Source organism: Scyliorhinus torazame, chromosome 6 (assembly GCF_047496885.1).
Source record: "Scyliorhinus torazame isolate Kashiwa2021f chromosome 6, sScyTor2.1, whole genome shotgun sequence".
Classification (NCBI taxonomy): domain Eukaryota; kingdom Metazoa; phylum Chordata; class Chondrichthyes; order Carcharhiniformes; family Scyliorhinidae; genus Scyliorhinus; species Scyliorhinus torazame.
Genome location: NC_092712.1, coordinates 163893838 through 163921667, shown reverse-complemented (window position 1 = coordinate 163921667; position 27830 = coordinate 163893838). Strand labels below are relative to the sequence as shown.

At 52.6% G+C, this 27830-nt stretch overlaps 1 long non-coding RNA gene across 1 annotated transcript; it reads left to right on the top strand.

Annotated features, from left to right (window-relative positions):
- The first annotated feature begins 82 nt into the window (after positions 1 to 82).
- LOC140425749 (uncharacterized) lies at positions 83 to 26905 on the top strand. The gene is made up of 3 exons (XR_011947977.1): positions 83 to 202; positions 4202 to 4325; positions 26687 to 26905. It is a non-coding gene; the product is annotated as an uncharacterized lncRNA (long non-coding RNA).
- Positions 26906 to 27830: the final 925 nt, after the last annotated feature.

The window sequence follows — 27830 nt, the reverse complement described above, 5'->3', positions numbered from 1 at the left end:
CTGAGAGCTCTTTGCTGGTTAAAAAAATAAAGATTTTCTGAAAAAAAAAAGGACTGGAAGCATACCAAATGACTGATGCAGGGCAGATCAATGCATGTTCTGTAACACCTGCCTGCCAGCTGGTATGCAGGCACCAAGTCGATGTGAAAGTCGCTCACAAGAAACGTAGGGTGCTGTTACATTGTATGGACACTGTCTTGAGGTCAGTGCCTGTTTTAGAGGGGTGAAAGCTGGCAGGTCAGAGCTTCAATGCCGCTATCATGTTGCTCTCCAGTGAGCAAAAAAAACTGCATTTGGCAAATGCCGGTTATATTTTTAACGTTAGCAAAAACGTTAACGGAATATTTTACTCACATTCAGTGGAATGGAAACTGAAATTTCAATGGTTTAGTGGAATATGTGGGATTTTATTTTAAACTGGTTGAAGTCATACTGGGCTGGTTTGAGACTTGAAGCGACAAAGGCTACTGCCACATAGCTGAATTGAGTTAGGAGACACCACACCTCAATTATGCTGCACACTTTATACCAGAATTCCACATTGTTTTGGAAGGGTGTACTGCAACTGCTGTCTTAGTTTCTTAATTTCTTACCAAAGTAACACATTGCCTGCGAATGTGGTAGCATGTGCCAATAAATTGCTAATTAATATTGCACCAGAGAAGTAACACAAACTCAGCTTTAAATGCAGACATGCCAGGTATAAACGTTCCATATGTTTGAAAATGGTTTCCTGCTGTGTCTTTCCTGCTGATCGCAAATGGCACTTCTAACATTTCTCTGTTGTAGTCAGTTCTGCAACAACAATGAATAAGTCCTGATCTTTAGAATTCAATTTACACTCTGCAGCCAAGCAGTTAGTCTTTATTTTATTTTCCTCTGGAATGCACTGCTGGATTTCTTCATGGATGCTTTATTTCAGATAAAAATAACAGATAATATAAATATCCTAGAGGAATCTCAGGGAAGGTATGGAAAGAGTTAACTAGACAATTAAGATTGAACTATTGAACTCATCAGAGAGGCACAACGTGGCTGTATATGTGCAGCTAAGTAAAGTTCCACTGATTCAATCCCATTTATTTCCATGCACATTTTGAACCACCAGAAATTGTTAAATCTGCTGACTTTGGAGAAATTCAAAAGATAGAGAGAGAGTGACGGGCTGACAGTGAGAATGTTAAATGTTCTCTAAGTTGTTACAGCTAAGTCATAAATAGATGGATACATATTTCGAACTGATTCCACTCCCACAATAATTTAAATAATACTGAGTGGGTACACCCTGCCTTGAAGTGCTAAAGGGGTGATCTGATTGAAAGGAGTTCCCCAGATGCTTCCACCATTTAGTCGGAGAATCCAGGGAAACGGGTTGGAATATTAGAATTTGAACAAACGAGCTTCAAAGTAAACCTAGAAAAACTTCTTCATACTAACAGTTGTGAGAAAGTGGAATGCATTTCCCCAAACGCCATGCATGCAAAAACAATTAAAGTGTTTATAAAAGGAACAAAGAAAAAAAGAACTTGCATTTATATAGCACCATTAATGACCTCAGGATTTCTCAAGTGCGATACAGTCAATGAAGTACTTTTGATGTGTAGCTGTAAATACACAGCAAGCTCACACCACAGTGGAGTAAATGATCAAGTCATTTATTTTAGTTGTTGGTTGAGGGCTGAGTGTTGGCCAAGACGCTGGGAGAACTCTCTCCTGCTCTTCTCTAAATAATGTCATCATGAGGGGGGCAGATAAAGCCTCAGTAAATGTCCGATCTAAAAGAAAGGGGTAATTCCTTACTTGGGAAATAGGGGTATTTAGGTTTATGCAAAAAGAAAACCACAAGTTTGGGATTATAAAGATTGAGCTGCCCTCACTAATAAAAATTGCAGAGTTAGCCCAATGGGCCAAATGACCTACCCTGTTCCTGTTAACATAATTCTGTAAAGTACGACGGCAGAATTTCAATGGTTGAAATTAATAGAATTTTAAAATGCCCTACTTCACAAATAGATGTATCTGGGAAAACCAGGAAGGAAATATTAGTAATAGAAACCACTTGTTAGCTTAGGTAGATGGGCATTGAGAATGTATTTAAAGGTGCACATCGTTGTTGAGGCAACATGGGTTAAGACTAGCAATTTCAATGAATAGGACTGAGGGCTCTGTTACCAATAGTACTTGAGAGTATTGGAGTCTTTGGGATGTGAATTAAGGTCGGAGGAGATAGAAGAGAAAGAGTGGGGCAGAGCCAATAACTAGCTGAATGCATTAGGAAACAGAGAGGCAATGTAGGCCAGTAAGGCTAATGAACAAGATTTAGTGCTGTACATGTCATAAATAGATGGATACATATTTAGAACTGATTCCATTCCCACAATAATTTAAATAATACTGTGTGGGTACACTCAAGTGCTAAAGGGGTGATCTGAGAGCACAAGTGGAAGAGAGTTGGCTCATGTTGAAGTTTAAAGATAATTTGGGAGGTCAACAAGGACGTCAAGGAGTCTAATCAGTGAGTCCTCATCATTTTACCTCATTCCAGTGTATCTTTACTGCCCCTTCTCCATGGCTAGTATATCCTTCCTGAGGCATGCTGGCCAAAACTTAAAGGCAGTACTCCAGATGGGAGATGGTTACAGGGCATGAGGAGGAATAATGCACAATGTTGTTCCTCAACTTTGGTGCAGATCATTTTGGAGCTGAAGAAATCAAGAGATATGAACACTGAATTGTGGAAGAAATTGACTTTCAGGAATAATGGCACAAGAAGTAAAAAAGGATGCTGATTCATCAAGCACCTCAAGGATGATGATTGAGCTTTTACTGAAAAAAAATGATCGTGGAAACCCATGTTATTATTAATGCACAAATCAACCACCAAGTTGTGGGAGAAAGAGATACCACATGAATTGCAAATCACCTCAGATTGGTGCAGGATTTCTGCTGCTCTGCTCTTAGCTTTGCCAAATCAGCAATTTTTCCCCTGGACTTTCCAGTGAAATTTATTAAGTTTCTGCTATTGCAAATTAATTGCCCTTTGCATTCATCACAGGAAATTAAATCTACTCATTAGCATGTTAAATATCTTTTTAACCATGTGACCATTATTTTTTTTTTAATTTAGAGTGTCCAATCGATTTTCTTTTCCAATTAAGGGGAAATTTAGCTTGGCCAATCCATCTACCCTCCACATCTTTTGGGTTGTGGGGGCGAAACCCACGCAAACACGGGGAGAATGTGCAAACTCCCATGTGATCCAGAACCGGGATCGAACCTGGGACCTTGGCGCCGTGAGGCAGCAGTGCTAACCACTGTGCCATTGTGCTGCCCATGACCATTGTTAATGATTGCTAATCAGCTTCACTTGACAAAAAAAAATGGACAATTACAAATGTGAAGCCATATTCCTCATGTTGTGAATTATTACAGCGTTTTTTAAATGCCAAGGTTTCCTTTTCTTTATTTTCTGTCTCATTCTCCCTCTCCCTTAATCTAATCTTTCTTTTCCGCTCTTAGGGTGGGATTCTCTGGCCCATGCCGCCAGCGGGATCTTCCACTTGCGCCGTAGGCAACCCACCCCCCTGTGGGTTCCCCAGTGGCAGGGCGGGCCATCAAAACAGCATAGACCTCGGTGGGACTGGGAGATTCTGCAGGCTGTCGATGGCGAGTTGCCTCCACCACCAGAAAACACGGGGGCGGAACATCCGGGCCTTAACTTTTCTTTTTTATCTGATTTGACTTTGAAACCACCCACCCTAATTTATTTTTACATTTATTCCTAGTTGGGATGTGGGCATCAGTGGCATGGTCAGCATTTATTGCCAACCCTTATTCCGCTTGATAAGGTGGTGATGGGCCGTGAGAGCTGCTGGATAAAGAGTTCATGATGTTGACACAGTAATAATAAAAGATAAGCAATAAAGTTCCAAGTCAGGAGGGAAACTTTCAGTCGACGATGTTTCTATATGTTGTAGCTTCACTGGGTTGGCACTTCATTTTTAGGTTTGCATGACATTACTCCTGGCATGCTGTTCTACATTAAAATGGATTGGTCACCTTATTTGATGGTAATGGTAGAGGGAGGAATATGCTGAGGCATGAGGGATTATATATTATGTGTATTGCAGCTAATTGTCCACAGTGCATCATGGATGCCCAGATTTGAGCTCCTATAACTGCTTTTAATCTATTTATTTAGCGTGGTGATAGTATCGCACCATATGATGGCACCTTTCCTTAGTGTGAAGACGACTTGGTCTCTACAAAGACTGTATGATGGTGACCCCTACAAATACTGTCATGGACAGATGCATCTATGACAGGTGAGATCGGTGAGGATGAGGTTAAGTAGGTTTATTTTCCCTCTTACAGGTTCATTACCTGTCACAGGCCCAGCCTGGCAGATATGTCTTTCAGGACTAGGCCAGTTTGGTCAGTAATGGTGTTACCAAGCCAGTCTTGGTTATGGATATTGAAGGCCCCCATCCAGAACACATTTGTGCCCTTGCTTCCCTCAATGCTTCTTGCAATAAAGTTCAACAAGGAGGAGCACTAATTCTTCATTGGAGGGAGGAAGGTGGGCATGAGCAGCAAGTTTTCTTCTCCCCTGTTCAACCCGATGCCAAGTAACTTCATGGAATCTGGAGTCAATGATGAGGGATCCCAGATTTTCTCCCTCGTGACTGTATATCATTGTGTTGCTACCTCTGGTGGTGCTGTCCTGCCAGTGGGACAGGACATACCAGGGATGATGTTGGAGGAGACTGGAACATTGTATGATTCAGGGAACCTGACTATGTCAGGCTGCTGCTTGTTTCATCTATAGGACTGGTCTCCCAATGTTGGCACAAATTTCTGATATTGTGTGTGGGGTGGGGGGAGAATTATGCAGTGCAGACTGAGCTTGTTGTGCCCTTGATGTGTCCAAATCTGATGCCTAGATGAATACCTAGTGGTCAGTCCAATTTTATTCTTATTGTACTTTTTTGTAACACTTTGCTGAAACTGAGCATCTTGCTGGGCACTTTAGAGGGCAGTTAAGGGTCAATCACGTGAACAATATGCAAATATACTTCACATTGCTGTTCAAATTTCCCCCCAAACATCTGCTGACAAAACAACCATAAATAATTCAATGGATGTAAATGGTGTCCAGGGATTGACTTTTTCTGTGATGTAATGACTTGTAAAATCATATTCTGTCATCTGTACCAGAATAGGTTTGTGCACAAATGAGGAAAAATTAATTTAATAATTGTTTCTCATGGGAGTGTGCATCAAAACTCTTTTCTTCATTTATGCTGTTAAAGAAAAATGAAGCCAATCAATGAGTATAAAATACACAAGGGCCTGAAGCCTTCAATTTTCTCGCTAGTTTCTGACTACGTACCGAATATGCATCTAAACATATGTGCTTGGGGATGGGGGTGGGGGGGGGAGGGGTGTAGTATTGCTTGATGACCAGAGGGAAGTAACTTGCACCAGAACTATGCTTTAATGTTCCCAGTGTGAGCACATAGTCAATAATGATTAATGCCATTCCTACAGCTTTCAGGAACACACCTCTAGGTCTCAACAAGGGTTCAGCCAGAAATTTTCATTGGTCATCAACCTTTTGGTAGAAGGAGGGGAGGGGCCAAAGGTATTTCTTCCACAGAAAATGATAAGAATCAGCTGCTGTCAGTGGCATCCTTTCCAGCTTTAGCTGTGCAAAGCAAGCTTGCAAAATGACGTTTGAGTTTAACTTTTCCCAACATGACTTTGATTCCCTCTGGTCTTGCTACTCATGCCATGGGAATGATCTAACGGTAAGGTTTCTGGATGCAATCTACCGGCCATGCTGCACCTGAAAAGCAGTGCATCGTGTAGATGGGAGAGGCCACTCTCGGGATCTACCCGGCTCAGCACACCTCACGAGATCAACGCGATCTCGCACAGCGTCATGATGTGAAGACCGCCCATTGTGGGCGGGGCCACTTTTTGGCAAATCTGTACATTAGAGCGCGATAGCTAGTCTCACTTTAATATGCAGTCCCCCGAGGTAACCAAGTCATTGGGATCTTGGACGAGTGCCATTCAGTACTAGTCTCCACAAATGGGGACCAGATGGAATGGCACAGGGAGGGTCTCCTACGGGGTTGCAGGTCCAAGGTGCATGCCCTCTGCTGGTGCCATCTGGACACCCTGGCACTGCTAGCCTATCACCCTAGCAGTGCCAGTCTGGCACCTTGGCAGTACCACCTGGGTGCCAGCCTGCCCCTTCCAAGATGTCCAGGTGGAATTGCCAGCTGGCAGGGGTACCCCCAGGATGCCAGGCTGACACGGCCAAGCTGCCAAGCTGGCATTGTTTGTGTGGCAGTGATCGGATAGGGGGGATGCCCTGCACGGGTGAGGGGGGTCCTGGGGAGCCTCGTACAGTGAGTTGGGGCTTGGGGGGGTGAGTTTTGGGGATCGTGTTGGGCTCAAGAGATTTAAAAATGGCGTCCCGATCTCTCCCTGCACTGAGGAATTTCAGCGAGCGGGGCTCCTCAGTGCAGGAAACGGGACTAAGTGCGGCTCAGGCCGTACGTCCCCTGCTGAGGCCCCATATCTAATGGAGTCAGTTTAGATAGAGTTGTTTTTCTCAACGCTGTGAGTGCCCACTATGGGACATAGTTCCCATTTGGTTAAATCGCGCCCTCTAAGTGTAATTTGGGGCGGGATTTTCTGGGAGTTTCCTGTTGGCTCTGTTGTCGATTTGCCCACCACTATCTAACCACACTGGGTCACTTTTTGGGGCTTTGGTGATTTTCCCCAGTCAAGCCCTTACAATTATTTTCATCACTGGGGAGCTGCATTCGCTGGCAAGATTGGCTCCTCAGAGGTCAGGCCATTATTTTAAAAGGGTGCCTTTTAAAGTATCTCTAACTGGGTTTGTGGGTACTCCACACCATCCACCAATGGGGAATGTCAGCCCCTATGCATAAGGGTAATTGCCCCACATTCCACCAAGTGAAGACAACCCGCTATGTGGTCGCTGGGGGACCCACCCCTTTTCAGGCCTTCCCATGCCCCCTTTCAGGCCCCCTCCCTTCCAGGACCCCCACTCTTCACCCCCAACCTTTCAGTGGCCTCTTCATACTCACCCTATACCCCTCCCCACCCTTCATACCCACCCTCCACCCTCCTTTCATGGGCACAGCCCCTCTCAGGCCCTGACCCTTGGCACTGCCACCCTACCGGCTTTGTGGTGTCACATGGGCATCTTGGCAGTGCCTGGGTGGCAGTGCTAAGGTGCCAGCCTAGCAGTGCCAAGGTGCTCACATTCCAAGGGAGGGCCAGGGGGCCAGCCTGCCCTATCCCTGACTACCCAGGGGCCTCCAATGATGTGGGAGACACCCCAGGTGTTGTGACTCCCAGTCCACGTTTACGTGGACGTGTCCTGTCCGCATGACCACTCGCTGGGGAGCCGGTTCGATGATGGGCAGTCGTTAGACAGGCGGTCCTTTCCGTTAATGGAATAGAGATTGGCCTGAACTAGTGGTATTGGTTTCACGCCTTGCTGCGGCAGGATGCAGATCTCGCCAACGGGAGCGGGCTGATTCGGTTGGAAACCGAATGGCGATTGGCACGGTCCCGATTTTGGACTCTTCCGTGATCGAACCAGGTCGCTCGGATTCACGCCAGGTGTAATATGGCTGTTAAATCGCACTCATATTTCCCTCACAAATGTAAGGATTTGATCTACAGAGAAGTCAAATTCTGATGTTACTGTGGCTGTTTCTTGGGCAGTTGCTTAGCCACCTGTGAAGCTTTCTTTTCTTATTTCACCCTGACCTTCCTTCCTCTCCCCTTTCGGTTGGTGACCTATTTTTCCATCATGAGTACAATGACAAACCCTTGCAAAATCCAATATTTTTCACGGAAATTGATTCCTAGGAAGAGTCAAAGGAAGGCACAATTTGTGAATCCTGTCGAATGCTTTGATTTTTAGAATATGTCCATTAAAGTCTAATATCTGTGGTGAAGGAATTCAATTGACAGCTGTCTGCCTTGCATCTGAAAAATAAATATATAAAATAGTAATTAATCAAGAAAATTGGTGTCATCTTCAATAATATGTCACGTGCACATTTTCACTAATTAATTAAAGTCGGTTTAATCCTTGCAATAATTGTCTCTTATTATCATCTAATGATTGGACAATCTTTGCAAATCAGCAATTCAATATATGTTACACCAGGATGCTGTTAGGGATCATATCTGCTTCAGAAATGATGGAAGGCATTGAAGATGTTCGGGTCTATGTCGATGACATAATAATTTGGTCCACCCCCCGCAGGAGCATGTCAGTCGCCTCCAGCGCGTATTCAAACGTATACGTGAGCAGGGCCTCCACCTCAACAGGGCCAAATGCTCTTTTGGTCAGACGGAACTCAAGTTCCTCGGGGACCACATCTCCCAGTGGCTGGATGCGGACAAGGTGGCTGCTATCACAGCCATGAAAACGCCAGAGGTCAAGAAGGCGGTCCTCCGATTTCTGGGCATGGTCTACTCTTTAGGGAAGTTCATCCCTAACCTCGGCTCTCATACCACGGCTCTCAGGAACCTGGTCAGGAAGACGACAGACTTCTAATGGCTCCCTGCCCACAAGCGCGAATGGAGAGAACTCAAAACCAAATTCACCACGGCCCCGGTCTTAGCTTTCTTTGATCCAGCAAAAGAGACCAACATTTCAACCGATGCCAGCCAATCCGGCATTGGGGCAGTGCTCCTGCAACGCGATGAGGCCTCATCATGGGCCCCCGTTGCATATGCGCCAGGCGCCATGACCCCCACGGAGCAGCGCTACACGCAGATAGAAAAGGAGTGCCTGGGCCTTCTGACCGGTTTCACGATTATGTATACGGACTTCCTCAATTCACCGTCGAGATCGACCATCGCCCGCTGGTCAATATAATACAGAAAGACTTGAACGACATGATGCCTCGCCTCCAGCGTATTCTTCTCAAGCTCCGGCGATATGACTTCCAGCTGGTAGACACCTCAGGCAAAGACCTCATCATTGCTGACGCTCTCTCCAAGGCAGTCAACACTCCATGTGACCCAGTGGGATTCGTCTGCCAGGTTGACGCCCATGTGGCCTTCGTGGCCTCCAATCTACCTGCCTCGGATGAACGCCTTGTCCAAATTCGTCGCAAGACGGCGGCTGACCCTTTGCTCCAGCGTGTCATGCCCCACCTAACAGATGGGTGGCTCAAGGGCCAATGCCCTCAGTTCTATAATGTCAGAGATGATCTGGCGGTAGTAGACGGGGTTCTTCTGAAACTGGACCGCATTGTCATCCTGCATAGCATGCGCCAGCTCGTCCTGGAACAGCTACACGAGGGCCATCTTGGCGTGGAAAAGTGCCGCCGATGGGCCCGAGAGGCAGTGTACTGGCCCGGCATTAATGAGGACATAGCCAATACAGTGCTCAACTGCCCCACTTGTCAGCGCTTCCAGCCGGCCCAATCACGTGAGACCCTGCAGCCCCATGAGTTGGTCACGTCCCCTTGGTCCAAGGTGGGCATCGACCTGTTCCACGTGCTGGGTAGAGACTATGTCCTGATCGTGGACTACTTTACAAATTACCCGGAGGTGATACGGTTGCACGATATCACATCGTCGGCAGTCATCCGTGCCTGTAAGGACACCTTTGCTCGACATGACATCACACTCACTGTTATGTCGGACAATGGCCCCTGCTTCGCAAGCCAGGAATGGTCCAACTTTGCCAGGCAGTACAATTTTGCCCATGTGACATCCAGTCCCCTGTAAAGTCCAACGGCAAAGCAGAGAAGGGAGTCCATATATTCAAACGGCTCCTCTGCAAGGCTGCCGGTGCTGAGTCCGATTTCTACCTCACCTTGGGCCTTATCGCTCCGCCCCACTGTCCATTGGCCTGTCGCCAGCCCAACTGCTCATGGGTCATACCCTGAGGACGACGGTGCCGTCCATTCATGTCCCAGACCTCGACCATGTTCCGGTCCTTTGACGGATGCAGCTTGTAGCCACCTAAAATGGCTGATTCCTGATTAGAATGGTCAAACCCCGATCTAAAATGGCGAACGAAAGAGGCTGATGGGAAAATCAGCCAACAGGACTCAAACGGACAGCTGCAGGCAAAACAGTGTCTTCGGATCTGGGGAAGTCAGCCCAGACTGATACCTCCAGCCATCAACATCACAACAACCCAGCCATCTGCATAGTAAGCAGCCATCCCCGGGAACAATTGCTACACATTAGCAACATAAAGCCAATCCAGACCTTTCGACGCCAGCAGTGGCTGTGACAAAGGAAGGTAGACGACCACCCCCTGATCAAGGAATCGCCCCATTATTGGAGCATATCAAACCAAGTGATTGGGACCAAGTCCAATCACTTGGAACCAGGTACGAGGCCTGCCCCGAGAGGCGGGAAGCCCCTGGGAACTATAAGAATAGGGGCCAAGCTCAGATCGACCCTCCGCTTCCTGCTCGCAACCTTCGAGACTCTTCGACAAAGAGAACAGTAAGTCTTACTCCAGCGATCGCTACCAGATAGGTGCTCCTGACTATCGACTTGTACCCGCATTGAATCCCGCAGGCTCAGACCCAATTCGAAAGATCATTCGTTTCCCTGACCTGGTGGGCCATTTCCAAAGTTAAGTATTGCCCTTTAGTGGTAGGTAGTAGTCTAGAAGTAGGATTATTGTAAAAGTATTTATTACTGTATATAATAAATGATCGTTGATTTAACTTTTACTAAGCGGTGTGCTGCATTATTAATCATTACTTGAGCTTGAACCACGTGACGGTATCAGAAAGATACCTGGCGACTCGTGAGCAAAGGTGACAGAATTAGGGCTAATAAAACTAAGGCTAATAAGAGCCACATTTTGGCGACATCCTGACGGGACCCGATCTAGAAGTGGAAAACCACTCTGGGAGAACGCAAGAAATGTTGAATTAGAATCCAATTGGAAACAAAAACCACAAGTGTTCAAGCAGTTCTGATTAATAAGTCATAATTCGGAAGTGTGTGTATGCATGCGTAACTAACAGGGCTATAAGGTAAAACTGATAGATTTTGTTGCGTCAAAACTGTCGGAAGTCGGTATTTTCGGAAATTAGCAAAAGCCGTACCCGCATCTACGACACCACCTTAGCCCCCTGTTCCAAATTTAAACGAAGCAAGCGGATAGGAAAGATGGCCATGCAGGCAACGCAACGCCTCATGAACCCTGAGGAATTTGCGGTCGCAGTGACCAGCAGCAGTAGAGTGGGACAGTGTCCCATTTTGCATAGACCATGCAAAGTGCCGGAAGCAAATTGCAGACATGCAGTCACTGCTTTCTGTCCAGAAGGGATTTCAAGAAACCTTTGGGGAAAAATTAGACCAGGAAGACGGCCCTGATTGGGAAGAATTACAGGAAACCGTGCAGAGATATGTTCCGGGAACATGTGCGCAGGGAAAGCCCCAAAGGAGAAAAGCACCCCAGTATGAGTATGAGCTTCCCCAATGAGGGGGCGGAGAAACCATTAGTAAACTCCTAGTATAAATAAAGCTGGCCAGTTCAGGAACCAGCAGGACGGAGTATGTAGCAAGGGAAGTTACTGCTACTGTTATGTATATATGTTATTGTAAATAAATATTATTACTTTGTATCCTTAAAACTCGTGCTGGATTCTTCGTGGCCCTCACAAAACTGGCGACGAAGGTTAAAGTGAATAGCTGTCTACACTGCTGAAGCCACCTCCCTGGATTTTTGTTGGATACAGGTTGGAAGTTGTTTTCTATTATACCATGCCTCTGTACGGACATTTGGATGTTTTTGATGCTGCGCTGGAAAGCTGGAACCAGTACACACAACGGATGCGTTACTATTTCCGGGCAAACAATATCACCGAAAACGAGCGCCAGGTGGTCATACTGCTCACCGCCTGCGGCCCGCATATGTTTGGGGTGATTAGGAGCCTTACGTACCCAGCTGCGCCGGACACCAAAACGTTTGATGAACTTGTGAATATAGTGGGGCAACATTTTAACCCAACCCCGTCCACGATAGTCCAGCGTTACCGGTTTAATACCGCTGAGAGGACCCCTGGAGAATCCCTTGCCGATTTTCTATCCAGACTACGCAGGATTGCGGAATACTGTGACTATGGTGAGACCTTGTCAGAAATGTTACACGACCGTTTGGTTTGCGGTAATAACAATGCAGCCACCCAGAGAAAGTTGTTAGCTGAGCCAACATTGACTTTTCAACAGGCCATTCAAATAGTATTGTCCCGAGAGAGCGCAGAACGAGGAGTACAGGAGCTACAGGGAATGGAAGTGCATGTCTTGGGGCGCAACCCCTTCCGTCTGAAAACGTCCCCCCGCACTCCTGCGGTACCTTGGGCGAGGCAACGTCCGGACCGACGCCAGTGGCCGTCGGACATTCCTCCCCGAAGGGAGTCTTCTCCAGAGCCAATGGATGAGGAGCCATGTCCATGTCAGAATTGTAGGCGCCGACCCTGTCACGGACGGCGGTCCTGGGGCGCCACGCCGTCGTTCCGACTGAAACTGGGACCAGCCCAGGGGCCGTAACTGGGACCAGCCCAGGGGCCGTACCTTCCATGTGGATGAACCTGCGGCGACTACTCCTGAGGACGTGGAGACGGAGGACGACTGCCTGCAGCTGCATTGTGTGGCAGCTCCCTGTGTGGCCCCCATTAAGGTGACAGTACGGGTCAATGGCCACCCGCTTGAGATGGAGTTGGATACTGGCGCAGCGGTCTCCGTGATCGCCCAGAGGACATTCGACCGCATCAAGCAGGGTATACAGACCCTTACATTAACCGATTCACAGGCCAGGTTGGCCACCTACACGGGGGAACCACTGGACATTGCAGGAACTACAATGACCCCTGTTATTTATGGACGCCAGGAGGGGCGTTTCCCACTTATCGTGGTGCGCGGCCATGGGCCCACCCTGTTGGGTCGGGACTGGTTGCGCCATTTGCGGTTGCAATGGCAGCACATCCTCCAAACAGTTTCTGAAGGGTTGACTGAGGTGCTAGGACGATACCCAGATGTATTCCAGCCTGGTTTGGGGAAAATAAAAGGGGCCGTAGCCGGTATCCAAGTCGAACCAGGAGCCACGCCGCGCTATTTCCGGGCGCGCCCAGTGCCTTACGCCTTGCTCGAGAAGGTAGAAGGGGAGCTCACTCGTTTGGAGAGTCTGGGTATTATCAGGCCCGTCCGTTTTGCTGACTGGGCAGCACCAATTGTACCTGTAATGAAGCCAGATGCCACAGTTCGCTTGTGTGGCGACTATAAACTTACAGTGAATACAGTTTCCCGACTCGACCGATATCCAATGCCTCGCATAGAGGATCTCTACGCGAAACTTGCAGGTGGACTCTCCTTCACAAAATTAGATATGAGTCACGCCTACCTGCAGTTGGAGCTGGACCCTGCCTCCCGACCATATGTAACGATTAATACACACCGGGGCCTGTATGAATATACACAGTTGCCCTTTGGAGTATCCTCTGCCTGCGCAATTTTTCAACGTGTTATGGAGGGCATTTTGAGAGGTTTACCACGTGTGGCTGCCTACCTAGATGACGTTTTGATTACAGGGATGTCGGAGCAGGACCATTTGGAAAATCTGGAGGCTGTTCCTAGACGCCTTTCGGAGGCTGGAGTCCGTTTACGTCGCACAAAGTGCGTATTTCAGGCAAAGGAAGTAGTCTACCTAGGTTATCGGGTGGACCGCGAAGGTTTGCACCCCGTCGCAGAGAAGGTGCGTGCAATTCAACATGCCCCCGCCCCGACTGACACTTCGCGTCTTCGTTCTTTTCTCGGTCTCGTAAACTATTACGGGAAGTTCCTCCCCAATCTGGCAACTACGCTGGCCCCGTTGCACCTTCTGCTAAAGAAAAATCACACCTGGGTTTGGAGTCAGCCGCAAGAAACCGCTTTCTGGCGGGTAAAGCAACAATTGTCGCCGTCTGGGTTACTAACCCACTATGATCCTGGAAAGCCTTTGCTCGTCACATGTGATGCATCCCCGTATGGTATTGGGGCCGTCCTGTCCCACAAGATGGAGAACGGGGCCGAGCGACCGATAGCTTTCGCCTCCCGCACATTGACTGCAGCGGAGAAAATGTATGCGCAGATCGAGAAGGAGGGGCTGGCAGTGGTTTTTGCGGTGAAACGCTTCCACCAGTACGTGTATGGCCGCCATTTCACTATCGTGACTGATCATAAGCCTCTGCTGGGACTTTCCAGAGAGGATAAGCCAATACCGCCCATTGCTTCTACACGGATCCAGCGCTGGGCTTTGTTGCTTGCTGCATACGAGTATTCTCTGGAGCACAAACCAGGTATGCAGATAGCAAATGCCGACGCACTGAGCCGATTGCCTTTATCGACCGGCTCCATGTCGACCCCCATGACTGGTGAGGTGGTTGCAACCCTAAATTTTATGGACACCTTGCCTGTCACGGCATCACAGATCCGTGAGTGGACCCAGATGGAGCCAGTCCTGTCAAAGGTTCGGCACATAGTCCTGTATGGTGGGCAGCATAGACAGCTCCCAGGTGAGTTGCGGGCATTTTCCTCCAAGCTGTCAGAATTCAGCGTGGAAGACGGCATCCTCTTGTGGGGGACGCATGTGATTGTCCCGGAAAAAGGCCAGGAGCTGATACTAACAGACTTGCACAATGGGCATCCAGGCGTGACCAAAATGAAAATGTTGGCCCGGAGTTATGTCTGGTGGCCAGGCCTCGACACCGACATTGAGAAGGTGGCCCAAAACTGCTCCATTTGCCAGGAGCATCAGAAGCTTCCGCCGGCCGCGCCCCTACATCACTGGGAATGGCCAGGGCGGCCTTGGGCACGCTAGCTTGCAGATTTCGCAGGCCCTTTTCAAGGATCCATGTTCCTTCTACTAATTGACGCCCATTCTAAATGGCTAGAGGTGCATAAGATGCAGGGGACAACGTCCTGCGCAACAATTGAAATGATGCGTTTGTCCTTTAGTACGCATGGCCTCCCCGAGGTGCTGGTCACGGATAACGGCACTCCAGTCACGAGTGAGGAGTTTGCGAGGTTCACGAAGATGAACGGCATCCGCCATATCCGCACTGCGCCATACCACCCGGCTTCAAATGGGTTGGCAGAGCGCGCAGTGCAGACATTCAAAAGAGGCCTAAAGAAGCAGTCTTCCGGATCAATGGACACGAGACTGGCTCGCTTTTTGTTTACGTACAGGACCACCCCCCCATGCAGTGACTGGGGTAGCTCCCGCAGAACTACTAATGGGCCGGAGACTTCGCACCCGCCTTAGTATGGTTTCCCCGGACATTGGCGTAAAAGTACGCCGCACACAAGAACGGCAGGGACAGGGATTGTCTCGGTATCGGCCGATTCGGCAGTTTGCGCCCGGTGACCCAGTATTCGTGCGGAATTTTGCTGGTGGTGCCTAATGGGTTCCTGGTGTAATCTTTCGCCAAACGGACCCTATATCTTACCAAGTGCAAGCCCAGGGTCGTCTCCAGCGAAAACATGTAGACCACGTTCGGTCCAGAAGACTATCCCCTCAAAAGATTCCCCGCCCCCGGAGCTCATTTCTACAGCCGCAGAGACCAGAGACAAGGGAGGGTAGTCCTCACAACCTTCCACTGGTGCCTCACTCGAAGCCTGCGCAGGTCGTTACAGAACCGAATGGAGATAGAGACGTTGACATGACGGAGGCAGCAGACTCTGACTCCGAGATGGAGACACAGGATGCATCAGAGGGGGAATCCTCGGGTCCACGGGCCGTGGATGTACAACCGTTGCGCCGTTCATCACGGAAACGCCGGTCTCCCCTCAGCACTCTTCCCCAGCACACTCCCATCAGCACACTCCCCTCAGCACCCCCACCACAGCACTCTCCCCTCAGCACTCTCCCCTCAGCACTCTCCCCCTCAGCACTCTCCCCCGAACACACTCCCCACAGCACTCTTCCCTCAGCGCTCTCCCCTCAGCACACTCCCCTCAGCACACTCCCCTCAGCACTCTCCCCTCAGCACACTCCCCTCAGCACTCTACCCACAGCACTCTCCCCTCAGCACTCTCCCCTCAGCACTCTCCCCTCAGCACTCTCCCCCGAACACACTCCCGTCAGCACTCTCCCCTCAGCACACTCCCCTCAGCACTCTACCCACAGCACTCTCCCCTCAGCACTCTCCCCTCAGCGCTCTCCCCTCAGCACACTCCCCTCAGCACACTCCCCTCAGCACTCTCCCCTCAGCACACTCCCCTCAGCACTCTACCCACAGCACTCTCCCCTCAGCACTCTCCCCTCAGCACTCTCCCCTCAGCACACTCCCCTCAGCACTCTCCCCACAGCACTCTCCCCTCAGCACTCTTCCCTCAGCACTCTCCCCTCAGCACTCTCCCCTCAGCACTCTCCCCCCAGCACACACCCCACAGCACTCTTCCCTCAGCCCTTTCCCCTCAGCCCTTTCCCCTCAGCCCTTTCCCCTCAGCACACTCCCCTCAGCACTCTCCCCTCAGCCCTCTCCCCTCAGCACACTCCCCTCAGCCCTCTCCCTTCAGCACTCTCCCCTCAGCACTCTCCCCTCAGCACACTCCCCACGCACACTCCCCACAGCATTCTCCCCTCAGCACTCTCCCCTCAGCACTCTCCCCTCAGCACACTCCCCTCAGCACACTCCCCTCAGCACACTCCCTTCAGCACTCTCCCCTCAGCACTCGCCCCTCAGCCCTCTCCCCTCAGCACTCTCCCCTCAGCACTCTCCCCTCAGCACTCTCCCCTCAGCACACTCCCCACAGCACACTCCCCACAGCACTCTCCCCTCAGCACATTATCCCCAGCACTCTCCCCTCAGCACTCTTCCCTCAACACTCTCCCCTCAGCACTCTCCCCACAGCATTCTCCCTGCAGCACTCTCCCTTCAGCACACTCCCCCCAGCACTCTCTCCCCAGTACACTCCCCTCAGAACTCTCCCCCCAGCACTCTCCCCTCAGCACACTCCCCTCAGAACTCTCCCCCCAGCACTCTCCCCTCAGCACACTCCCCTCAGAACTCTCCCCCCAGCACTCTCCCCTCAGCACACTCCCCTCAGAACTCTCCCCCCAGCACTCTCCCCTCAGCACACTCCCCTCAGAACTCTCCCCCCAGCACTCTCCCCTCGGCACTCTTCCCTCAGCACTCTCCCCTCAGCACTCTCCCCACAGCATTCTCCCTCCAGCACTCTCCCCTCTGCACACTCCCCTCAGCACACTCCCCTCAGCACTCTCCCCTCAGCACACTCCCCCTCAGCACTCTCCCCCCAGCACTCTCCCCTCGGCACTCTTCCCTCAGCACTCTCCCCTCAGCACTCTCCCCACAGCATTCTCCCTCCAGCACTCTCCCCTCTGCACACTCCCCTCAGCACTCTCCCCTCAGAACTCTCCCCTCAGCACACTCCCCTCAGCACTCTCCCCTCTGCACTCTCCCCTCTGCACTCTCCCCTCAGCACTCTCCCCCCAGCACACTCCCCACAGCACTCTCCCCTCAGCACTCTCCCCTCAGCACACTCCCCTCAGCACTCTCCCCCCCAGCACTCTCCCCTCAGCACTCTCCCCTCAGCACACTCCCCTCAGCACTCTCCCCCCAGCACTCTCCCCCCAGCACTCTCCCCTCAGCACTCTCCCCTCAGCACTCTTCCCCCAGCACTCTCCCCTCAGCCCTCTTCCCTCAGCACTCTCCCCTCAGCACACTCCCCTCAGCACTCTCCCCCCAGCACTCTCCCCCCAGCACTCTCCCCTCAGCACTCTCCCCTCAGCACACTCCCCTCAGCACACTCCCCTCAGCACTCTTCCCTCAGCACTCTCCCCCCAGCCATTCCCCTCAGCACTCTCCCCTCAGCACTCTTCCCTCAGCACTCTCCCCTCAGCACTCTTCCCTCAGCACTCTCCCCCCAGCCATTCCCCTCAGCACTCTCCCCTCACCCCGTACCGCGACCCACATCCCCCCTCCACCTGCCTAACCATGATGGTGTATTGTGTGTCGCAGGGCCACATGGTGACCGACCCGGAGCACCAGGCAGACACCACCCACATCCAGCGCTTGGGCGGCCAGCCCGCAGCGACTCGAGCAGTGATGGGGTGGGCAGCTCCAACATCAGCCCTCCGGCCCAGTCCAGTGACGACATGATGACACAGGCACTCAGGCAACAAACAGGCACGGCACAACGACACAGGACAGGCACACAGGGGACAGACAGGCACGGCACAACGACACAGGACAGGCACACAGGGGACAGACAGGCACGGCACAACGACACAGGACAGGCACACAGGGGACAGACAGACATGAAAGAACACAACACGACACCACCACGGAGGGGACAAACATACGGGACATGGCACCCCAGGGTACCCCCGACCGCAGGCCCGATGAAGGCACCGAGGTTGCGTCACAGCCGTCCCCTGCACCCTCCGCCGCTGCAGATACTCTCACCTCGATTGGCCATTTTAGTGATGAGGCTTCTGGGACACTAACTGGTGGCACCACACAGCCGATCTGGTACAGCAGGTGGAGGTAGGAGCAGCCGAGGGGCCGGACGGTTGGAGGGCAGCTCAGCCCTGGCAAACACCTGCCGCTCAGACGGGTCCCAGGTTCCTGGAGTTCCCTCACCCACCCATAGGCCCGATGCAGTCAGGGACCCACGGGCAGGAAATGGTGCCGGTCATGAGTGCCACACAGACCAACACCGCACAGGTGGCGTCCGCGGTGGAGACAATGGTGGCGACGGTGTCGGGCATGGGACTGAGTTTGCTGGGCCTGGAGCTATCTGTGCACGTGCCCTCTGCGGCCCAGGACAGGGCTGCCGTCTTACAGGCAGCCATGAGCCAGGGCCAGCTGAACATCGCAGAGATGGTCTCAGCAGTCCATGGCCCAGTCCCAGCAGGCTATCACTGAGAGCATCAGCGCCATTGCCCAGGTGATGGACGCCATTGTACAGAGCCAGACAGGGATGGCGAACTCCCTGAGTTCCATGGCTGCGAATGTCCAGACCCTGGTCGATACCAGCGGGGGCCTCCAGGACTGGCAGCGCCAGATGATGGTGGTGCCCCGGGTGCTGGATCTGCTCGCACCCCCATCCCATGGAGAGCCCCGGGGGCCACCGGGCACCCCGAGGGAGGAGGAGGTGCTGGGGCCCGTTCCGGCTCCCCCTGCAGGGGAGGTGCCGGAACGCCGTGCCACCTCGGACACCCCCTCTACCGTCTCTGGTGCATCTAGTGGGCAGCGAGCAAAACAGGGTGGCACCACACCAGCCCAATTGCCCGAGGTGCAGCCTGGCCCATCCGGGCCGGGCCGCCCCAGGAAACGGCTGCCAAAGGGGACCCTAGCCACAGGGCAGGAATCACTGGAGTCCATCTCCAGTTCTGCTGTACCCTCTGGGGGAAACACCGAGACGTACTCATAGGGCCCGTAGAGGCCAGAAAGGTAGACACTGATGAGTGAATTGACACGGGTGCAGGGCACAGATTAGTTGGATGGGCTAGGGCACATATACAGGACGTCTGTTATTAAACACATTCCACACCTATGTGAGCTGCCTCTGTACTCTGTACGATGCATGCGGGGGTGGGACGGGGACTGTGTGCCAGTGTGTGTGAGGGGCGCTGCGATAGAAGTTGAACTCCGGTACGTGTGATGTGCCCCCCCCCCCCTCCCCCCCCCAGCGGTTCCCCCACGCAAACCCGCCCCCAGCTATACGCCAGGGTCATGGGATGCAGTGTCTGGGCCTCGTGCATGGTCCACCCAGGTGGAGGGTCTTGATGTGGCCATGAGTCAGACATTGACGAACAGTGTATGGCTCGGAGCCCATCGCACGGCGGGCTGTCATCATCCTCCATGCCTTGTACCAGACCCGCTTACACCATCAACCGTGTGCCCCCATCCCCTTGTGCCGCAGTTGAATGTGTCATGGAGGGGTTGTATGCATGCGGGTGATGTGCTGGTGGGGGAGGTGAGGCTGGTCGGTGGTGTGGGAGGTGAGGGTGGTCGGTGGTGGGGGAGGTGAGGGTGAGGGTGGTGGGGGAGGTGAGGGTGGTCGGTGGTGGGGGAGGTGAGGGTGGTCGGTGGTGGGGGAGGTGAGGGTGGTCGGTGGTGGGGGAGGTGAGGGTGGTCGGGGGTGGGGGAGGTGAGTGTGGTCGGTGGTGGGGGAGGTGAGGGTGGTCGGTGGTGGGGGAGGTGAGGGTGGTCGGTGGTGGGGGAGGTGAGGGTGGTCGGTGGTGGGGGAGGTGAGGGTGGTCGGTGGTGGGGCAGGTGAGGGTGGTCGGTGGTGGGGGAGGTGAGGGTGGTCGGTGGTGGGGGAGGTGAGGGTGGTCGGTGGTGGGGGAGGTGAGGGTGGTCGGGGGTGGGGGAGGTGAGGGTGGTCGGTGGTGGGGGAGCTGAGTGTGGTCGGTGGTGGGGGAGGTGAGGGTGAGGGTGGTGGGGGAGGTGAGGGTGGTCGGTGGTGGGGGAGGTGAATGTGGTCGATGGTGGGGGAGGTGAGAGTGGTCGGTGGTGGGGCAGGTGAGGGTGGTCGGTGGTGGGGGAGGTGAGGGTGGTCGGTGGTGGGGGAGGTGAGGGTGGTCGGTGGTGGGGGAGGTGAATGTGGTCGGTGGTGGGGGAGGTGAGGGTGAGGGTGGTGGGGGAGGTGAGGGTGGTCGGTGGTGGGGGAGGCGAGGGTGGTCGGTGGTGGGGGAGGTGAGGGTGGTCGGTGGTGGGGGAGGTGAGTGTGGTCGGTGGTGGGGGAGGTGAGGGTGGTCGGTGGTGTGGGAGGTAAGGGTGGTCAGTGGTGGGGGAGGTGAGGGTGGTCGGTGGTGGGGGAGGTGAATGTGGTCGGTGGTGGGGGAGGTGAGGGTGGTCGGTGGTGGGGGAGGTGAGGGTGGTCGGTGGTGTGGGAGGTGAGGGTGAGGGTGGTGGGGGAGGTGAGGGTGGTCGGTGGTGGGGGAGGTGAGGGTGGTCGGTGGTGGGGGAGGTGAGGGTGGTCGGTGGTGGCGGAGGTGAGGCCGGTCGGTGGTGTCGGAGGTGAGGGTGGTCGGTGGTGGCGGAGGTGAGGGTGGTCGGTGGTGTGGGAGGTGAGGGTGGTCGGTGGTGTCGGAGGTGTGGGTGGTCGGTGGTGTCGGAGGTGAGGCTGGTCGGTGGTGTGGGAGGTGTGGGTGGTCGGTGGTGGGGGCGGTGAGGGTGGTCGGTGGTGGGGGAGGCGAGGGTGGTCGGTGGTGTGGGAGGCGAGGGTGGTCGGTGGTGTGGGAGGTGAGGGTGGTCGGTGGTGGGGGAGGTGAGGGTGGTCGGTGGTGTGGGAGGTGAGGGTGGTCGGTGGTGGGGGAGGTGAGGGTGGTCGGTGGTGGGGGAGGTGAGTGTGGTCGGTGGTGGGGGAGGTGAGGGTGGTCGGTGGTGGGGGAGGTGAGGGTGGTCGGTGATGGGGGAGGTGAGGGTGGTCGGTGGTGGGGGAGGTGAGGGTGGTCGGTGGTGGGAGAGGTGAGGGTGGTCGGTGGTGGGGGAGGTGAGTGTGGTAGGTGGTGGGGGAGGTGAGGGTGGTCGGTGGTGGGGGAGGTGAGGGTGGTCGGTGGTGGGGGAGGTGAGGGTGGTCGGTGGTGTGGGAGGTGAGGGTGGTCGGTGGTGGGGAGGTGAGGGTGGTCGGTGGTGGGGGAGGTGAGGGTGGTCGGTGGTGTGGGAGGTGAGGGTGGTCGGTGGTGGGGAGGTGAGGGTGGTCGGTGGTGGGGGAGGTGAGGGTGGTCGGTGGTGTGGGAGGTGAGGGTGGTCGGTGGTGGGGGAGGTGAGGGTGGTCGGTGGTGGGGGAGGTGAGTGTGGTCGGAGGTGGGGGAGGTGAGGGTGGTCGGTGGTGGGGGAGGTGAGGGTGGTCGGTGATGGGGGAGGTGAGGGTGGTCGGTGGTGGGGGAGGTGAGGGTGGTCGGTGGTGGGAGAGGTGAGGGTGGTCGGTGGTGGGGGAGGTGAGTGTGGTAGGTGGTGGGGGAGGTGAGGGTGGTCGGTGGTGGGGGAGGTGAGGGTGGTCGGTGGTGGGGGAGGTGAGGGTGGTCAGTGGTGGGGGAGGTGCCGAACTCTGCTGTCTGTGCCCATGCCCATCACTGCTGACCCCCACCGTGGTCGCCAAAACGTGCAGCTACCAGCGACATCCGTGCCTGCTGGCCCAGCCGGCAGCGCTGGGCAGCCTCCTGTTGCCGTCCATCCCCCATGTCCCATGCATCTGCTACCCCCTCGCCATCCCCCTCATCTGGAGAAGAGTTCCTCCCATCCTGACCGTCCTCGTCCTCCTCCTTCTGCACATCGCCCGTCTGCTGGGCTATGTTATGCAGGACGCAGCAGACCACAACGATGCGGCCGACCCTCTCCGATGGGTGTCGTGTTGGGCGTTCCGATACACAAACGAACCAACACGGTTGTAGATGGTACAACTCTGTTTTATTATTCTGTACAATAATAACTATTAACTTCTGGCTGTGGTTCGTGCTTCACCAGCTAACCTGTGAACCCAGCCCTAGCACTATCTTAGAGAGGCATTCAGCACATGGTGTATTTCTGAGTGGCACGCTGTGAGCTCTGTGCTCTGAGCTGTCTCCTGGTAGAATGAGCGGGAACTGTGGTGTTCCCTGTTTTATAGTGCGTGTGCTCTCACTGGTGATTGGCTGTGATGTTGTGTGTGTGTTGGTTGGTCCAACTCCCTGTCCATCAGTGTGTGTGTGTGATTGCATCATGATATGTTAATGTGGATATCATGACAATAGGTACTGGAGGGCACCCCCCAGAGCGGTCCAGGCACCTGAAGCGCATCTTCAGCAGCCCAAAGCACCTCTTGACCACACTCCTGGTCGCTGCATAGACATCATTGTAGCGGCGCTCCGCGTCGGGCTGTGGCCTCCGGATAGGCGTCATCAGCCACGACCGGAATGGATAACCCCTGTCGCCCAGCAACCAGTCCCGCAGACGGGGGGGTGTCCCTCAAACATGGCGGGGATGAACGATTGTGAGAGTATAAAGGAGTCATGCACACTGCCAAGGTACCTGGCGCAGCCGTGCAGGATCGTCATCCTGTGGTCATAGTCCACCTGCACGTTCATTGAATATGCACTCTTCCTGTTCAGGCACATGACTCTTTCCTCCGACGTGGGTTGCATGGCGATGTGCACTCCATCGATTGCCCCCTGCACCATGGGTATCCGGGCAACAGTGGCGAAACACGCTGCGCGGACATCCTGGTGGGCGTGGTCCACAGGGAACTGTATGTACTGGTCCGAGATGTCGTACAGGGCGTCGGTGACGGCCCGGATGCACCTTTGCACCGATGGCTGGGAGATGCCAGACAGGTCCCCACTCGGTGACTGGAGCAACCCTGTCGCAAAGAAGTTGAGGGCGACCGTCATCTTGACGGCCACCGGGATGGCATGTCCACCCCCGGTCCCACGTAGTGCCAGGTATGCCATTAGGTGGCAGATGTGGGCGACGGTCTCCCGGCTCAGCCAGAGTCTCGTCCTGTACGCCCTGTCCGGGAGGTCCTCAAAGGACATGCGGGGCCGGTACGCACGTTGTCGCATCGGACGCCTCCGTGGCCGTGGCACATCCTCCTCCTGCTCCTCCTCGTCATCCTCCTGCTGTGGTTCCCGCACTGCATGGTGCTCCTCCTGCGCCTCTCGGGCGTGTGGCCCTGCAGCTTGGGCGCCTTGCACGTTCCCCAATGCAGCCCGCTGCTCTACAGCAGGCTCCGCCACCTCCCTGTCACGCCCGTGCTCCAGCTCCCACTGGGCCTCATGCAGGGCAGCAGCCCCCGCCACGGCAGCCAGCAACGCTGGAAGATGGCTAAACATTATACTATCTGTAGGGGGTGGGTTTCAGCTTTGGTATACACCCTTCCACAACCAGCTGCCATGGGCTACATGGCCGGCCCGTTTGCCAGCACGTGCCACACCCATGCCCCCTCGGTGCCCTGAGATCTGTCGGCCGTTCCCTCTGCCAGGGCCACCGACTGGTGGCAGTGCCCTAACCGGGGTGCTCCCGTGTGTGCTGCCCTGGACATACCCGCTGGTGGGTGCTGCCAGTTTGGTTAGGGGGGGTGCGGGTGTCTGGCACACGTCAGGACGGCCTTGCCGCCTGCGCTGCGAAGCGAACGGGTTGGGTGGACAGCCGCGTGTCCGCCGTCATGGGTTCTGGCCATTGGATCCGCCGTGCCATGGCGGGCCGTGGCCGCTCGCAGCCTTTGTCGCCCCCACCGCTCCTCCCCCACCCCCACCCCCGGATGTGTGAGCCCCCTCCCCCAACACCCTCAGATGAGTGCCCACCCCCACCCCCGGATGTGTGGGCCACCACCCACCCCCACCCCCGGATATGTGGCCCCCCTCCCCCAACAACCCCGGATGTGTGCCCCCTCCTCCACTTCCACCCCCGGATGTGTGGGTCTACCCCACCCCGTCCCCCACCCCCGACAGCCTCCCCCACACCAGCTGCAGACACAGCCGTGCCGCTCCCCCTCCCGGGCTCCCCACCCCTAATGCTGTCAACCAGCCCGGCCCCCCGGGGCCCGCTCCTCACCATCACCCACCTCCTCCCGCAGTGTCAGCCTGCACGACTGGCTGTCACTGCTTTGTACCATGTTAGAACAGCGGCGGCATGACATCCGGTCATGCCAGTGGGACTTCGGCCCATGCGGCCCGGAGAATCCCTGCTCCAGCGGAGAATCGCTGCTGCGATCATTTTCGGCGATTCTCCGAGCTGCCGGGCACCATGCGCGGGTGCCCGTTTTGCCACGCATCGGAGAATGGTGTCCCGGCGTCGGAGGGAAGTCGGAGAATTCCGCCAAACATTACCTGAAAGCTTCGCCTGAAGAAGAAACTCACAGGAAGACGTCCACCCGAAACAAAGACTTTTATCCTTCTACTTTCATTATTGTTTTACACCCCTTTTTCCCCTCTGTGTTTGTTTGTCTGTGTGTGTGTGTGTATATAGAGGTGGAGTGAATTAAAAACAGGGGGGGTTAGAGATTAGATAGCAGTAAATCAGTTGTACTTGTTGCCTATTTAATTATAGTTATTGTTAATGATAAAATGTTAATTGTGTTTAAATTTTCAAACCTGGTGACTGTAGTTATTGGGCAGCCAAAGACCTCGGGTATTTTAAAATAAAAGCTAAATTCAACCATGTGCGACTCTGGGTCAAGTGGGGCTGAAATTGACCACGCACTGGCCCAGGGTGTATTAAAAAGGGAAGAAGCCAGGAAGTGGCACGAAGTGAATGACCTTTGCCGCCTTCTTTTGGGCTGTAATTATTATGATCCCAGATCAGACCCCAACAGTTGCTAGGATACCATACAAAACCCCCACTATTTTACTTAATTTGCATGACTGTGAAGAAAGGATACTTTGCTCCAGGAGTGATTCCATGCACAAATAGGGGTATGGTGTATTAAAACAATCTTTATTATTAACACAGTCTTAAAACTAACTTCAACATCAAAAAGAAAATAGCTTACAATTGCCACTTAAACAATGCTTAACAATGAAATGAAACACTCCTAACTGCTATCTTTCATCTCCAATCGAGCAAACCCCATCTCAGGTCAAAACCCACTTTTAAATACAGTTAGAATTCCAACTCAGGAATTCTTGCTGTAAAGAGATATCTTGGATAAACTGCCTGGAGGGATAGATCTTTCAGGAACCAGCTTGCAGATTATTGCCTGTGTCAAACTACCGTTTCACCTGCCAGACGTTTCAGGAATTGCTGTTCTGTTCACAGGCAAAATCTTTTTAATTAAACTGTTTTGAGTGAAGCTGCAGGTATGTTCACATCCTAATCTTTAACTGAACTCCACACTGAAACTCAACACCTGTCTGCTTCACCCCCTGGCTCTTCCCATGAATTACATCATCTTACTAAAGCTAAACACATGTCTCTGATTATTTACATATAAACAAAATACCAATAACTTTTACGATGCTTTAATTATCCGTTATAGCCGAAGTGTCTGCAGCAGTCATACACAAATTAACCCAGGCTTTTAACCCTTACTGCACGAATTACATTTAATACAATATATACCTGAGATTCCTACATTCATCACATAGCCATTCTATGATAGTGACCTGAAATGCTTGCGGGTATACATAATTAATCCCGGTTTGGTCGCCAATTAACACTGCAGATCATTATACTAACTATGATAGTTTCAGTCTGTCTGATTGCTCAAACAAAACAATTGAATTTATCTTGACAGAAATACTATAAAACATAATACCCAGATTAAGCAACACAGGGAAAAATCATTAATTGCATCATCAATTTTCACTTTCACCAACTTTTCAAAGCTTTGACATCTAGACTCGAAATGTTAGCTCTTTTCTCTCCCTACAGATGCTGCCAGACCTGCTGAGATTTTCCAGCATGTTCTTTTTTGTTTTCAAAGCTTCTGTTTGATGCCCATTAAACTATTTTTCTGTGTTTGAGTTGGAAATGTTAATTCATTTTACCTGTTGTTCTGCGAATTGTTCTGTGAATTGAGACAATTCACACCTCTTTAACCTGTGATTATCCCTCTCTCCAGTTGCTCCGTTTGGACCTGTAGACTTAATTTATGCAAAGACTCGCATTCAAAGTATCGTATTGCATCGTTGACTTTGTCTATATATATGTTTCAGGAACTCACCTCTTCATTCACCTGAGGAAGGAGCTTGTGCTCCAAAAGCTAGTGATTCAAGGCAAACCTGTTGGACGTTAACCTGGTGTTGTAAGACTTTTTACTGTGCTCACCCCAGTCCAACGCCGGCATCTCCACATCATGGCTACCCTCTTTTTGTTTTGGTAATTTCAATTGAGGAGCTCACCTCTCTTCAAGTTTCCAGTTCTAATAAAGGTAATCTACACCCTAAATATGAATCTGTTTTTATGATGCTGATTGGACTCACCGCGGATTTTAAAATATTTTATAGTTTTGTTACGGATTTTACAGCTTTAATTTTATCTATCCAAGTTTATAATACACTATTTTCCTCGCAAAGCAGAAAGGGAGGATTTGGGTTCTTTCCTTCTGTTGCCACACTGTGTGCTGTGTAGTATGGAGTGAAAGAAAAGGGAGATGATTATTAAAGTGATTGAGGCTGAGAGGTAGCTGGACAAGGAGAACATGTGTGCATCGATGTCAGATATAGGGCGAATGAACACTGTGTCCCTCCCTCCCACTCACTCATACTAGTGAATAACGTCAGCACTGCAGCAATTTAATTGCACTCATGCCAGTGGAGAAATGCAACTGTTGTCTGGTCCAGCAACCTTGCTACTTGACCCCATTGGAGGATTGCATTCAATTTAAATAGAAACTAGTTTGAAGCTGCCTGGTTGTCAATGTTTTACAAATGCACATGGGGTATTCTGTTATCACACACCGGCCATGGCATCACATCAATGTCTCAGGATTAGCCTCACACAAACCGCCTTAATAGTATAATCTTGGATTAAAATTGTTCATCAGTATAGTTCCTCTCAAGGATCTGCCAGAAAAATCATGAGTTTCTTTCTTACATCTGTTAACATTATTACCATACAGAGCTTTTATTTGGAGTTTGTTACTGATTGATTGATTGATTGATTCTCACATGTACCGAAGTACAGTGAAAAGTATTTTTCTGCGACCAAGGGCACGTACATAGTAGACAAAAAGAATAATCGACAAAGCACATTGACAAATAGTGCATCGGCACGGTAGCACAGTTGTTAGCACTGTTGCTTCACAGCGCCAGGGTCCCAGGTTTGATTCCCGGCTTGGGTCACTGTCTGTGCAGTCTG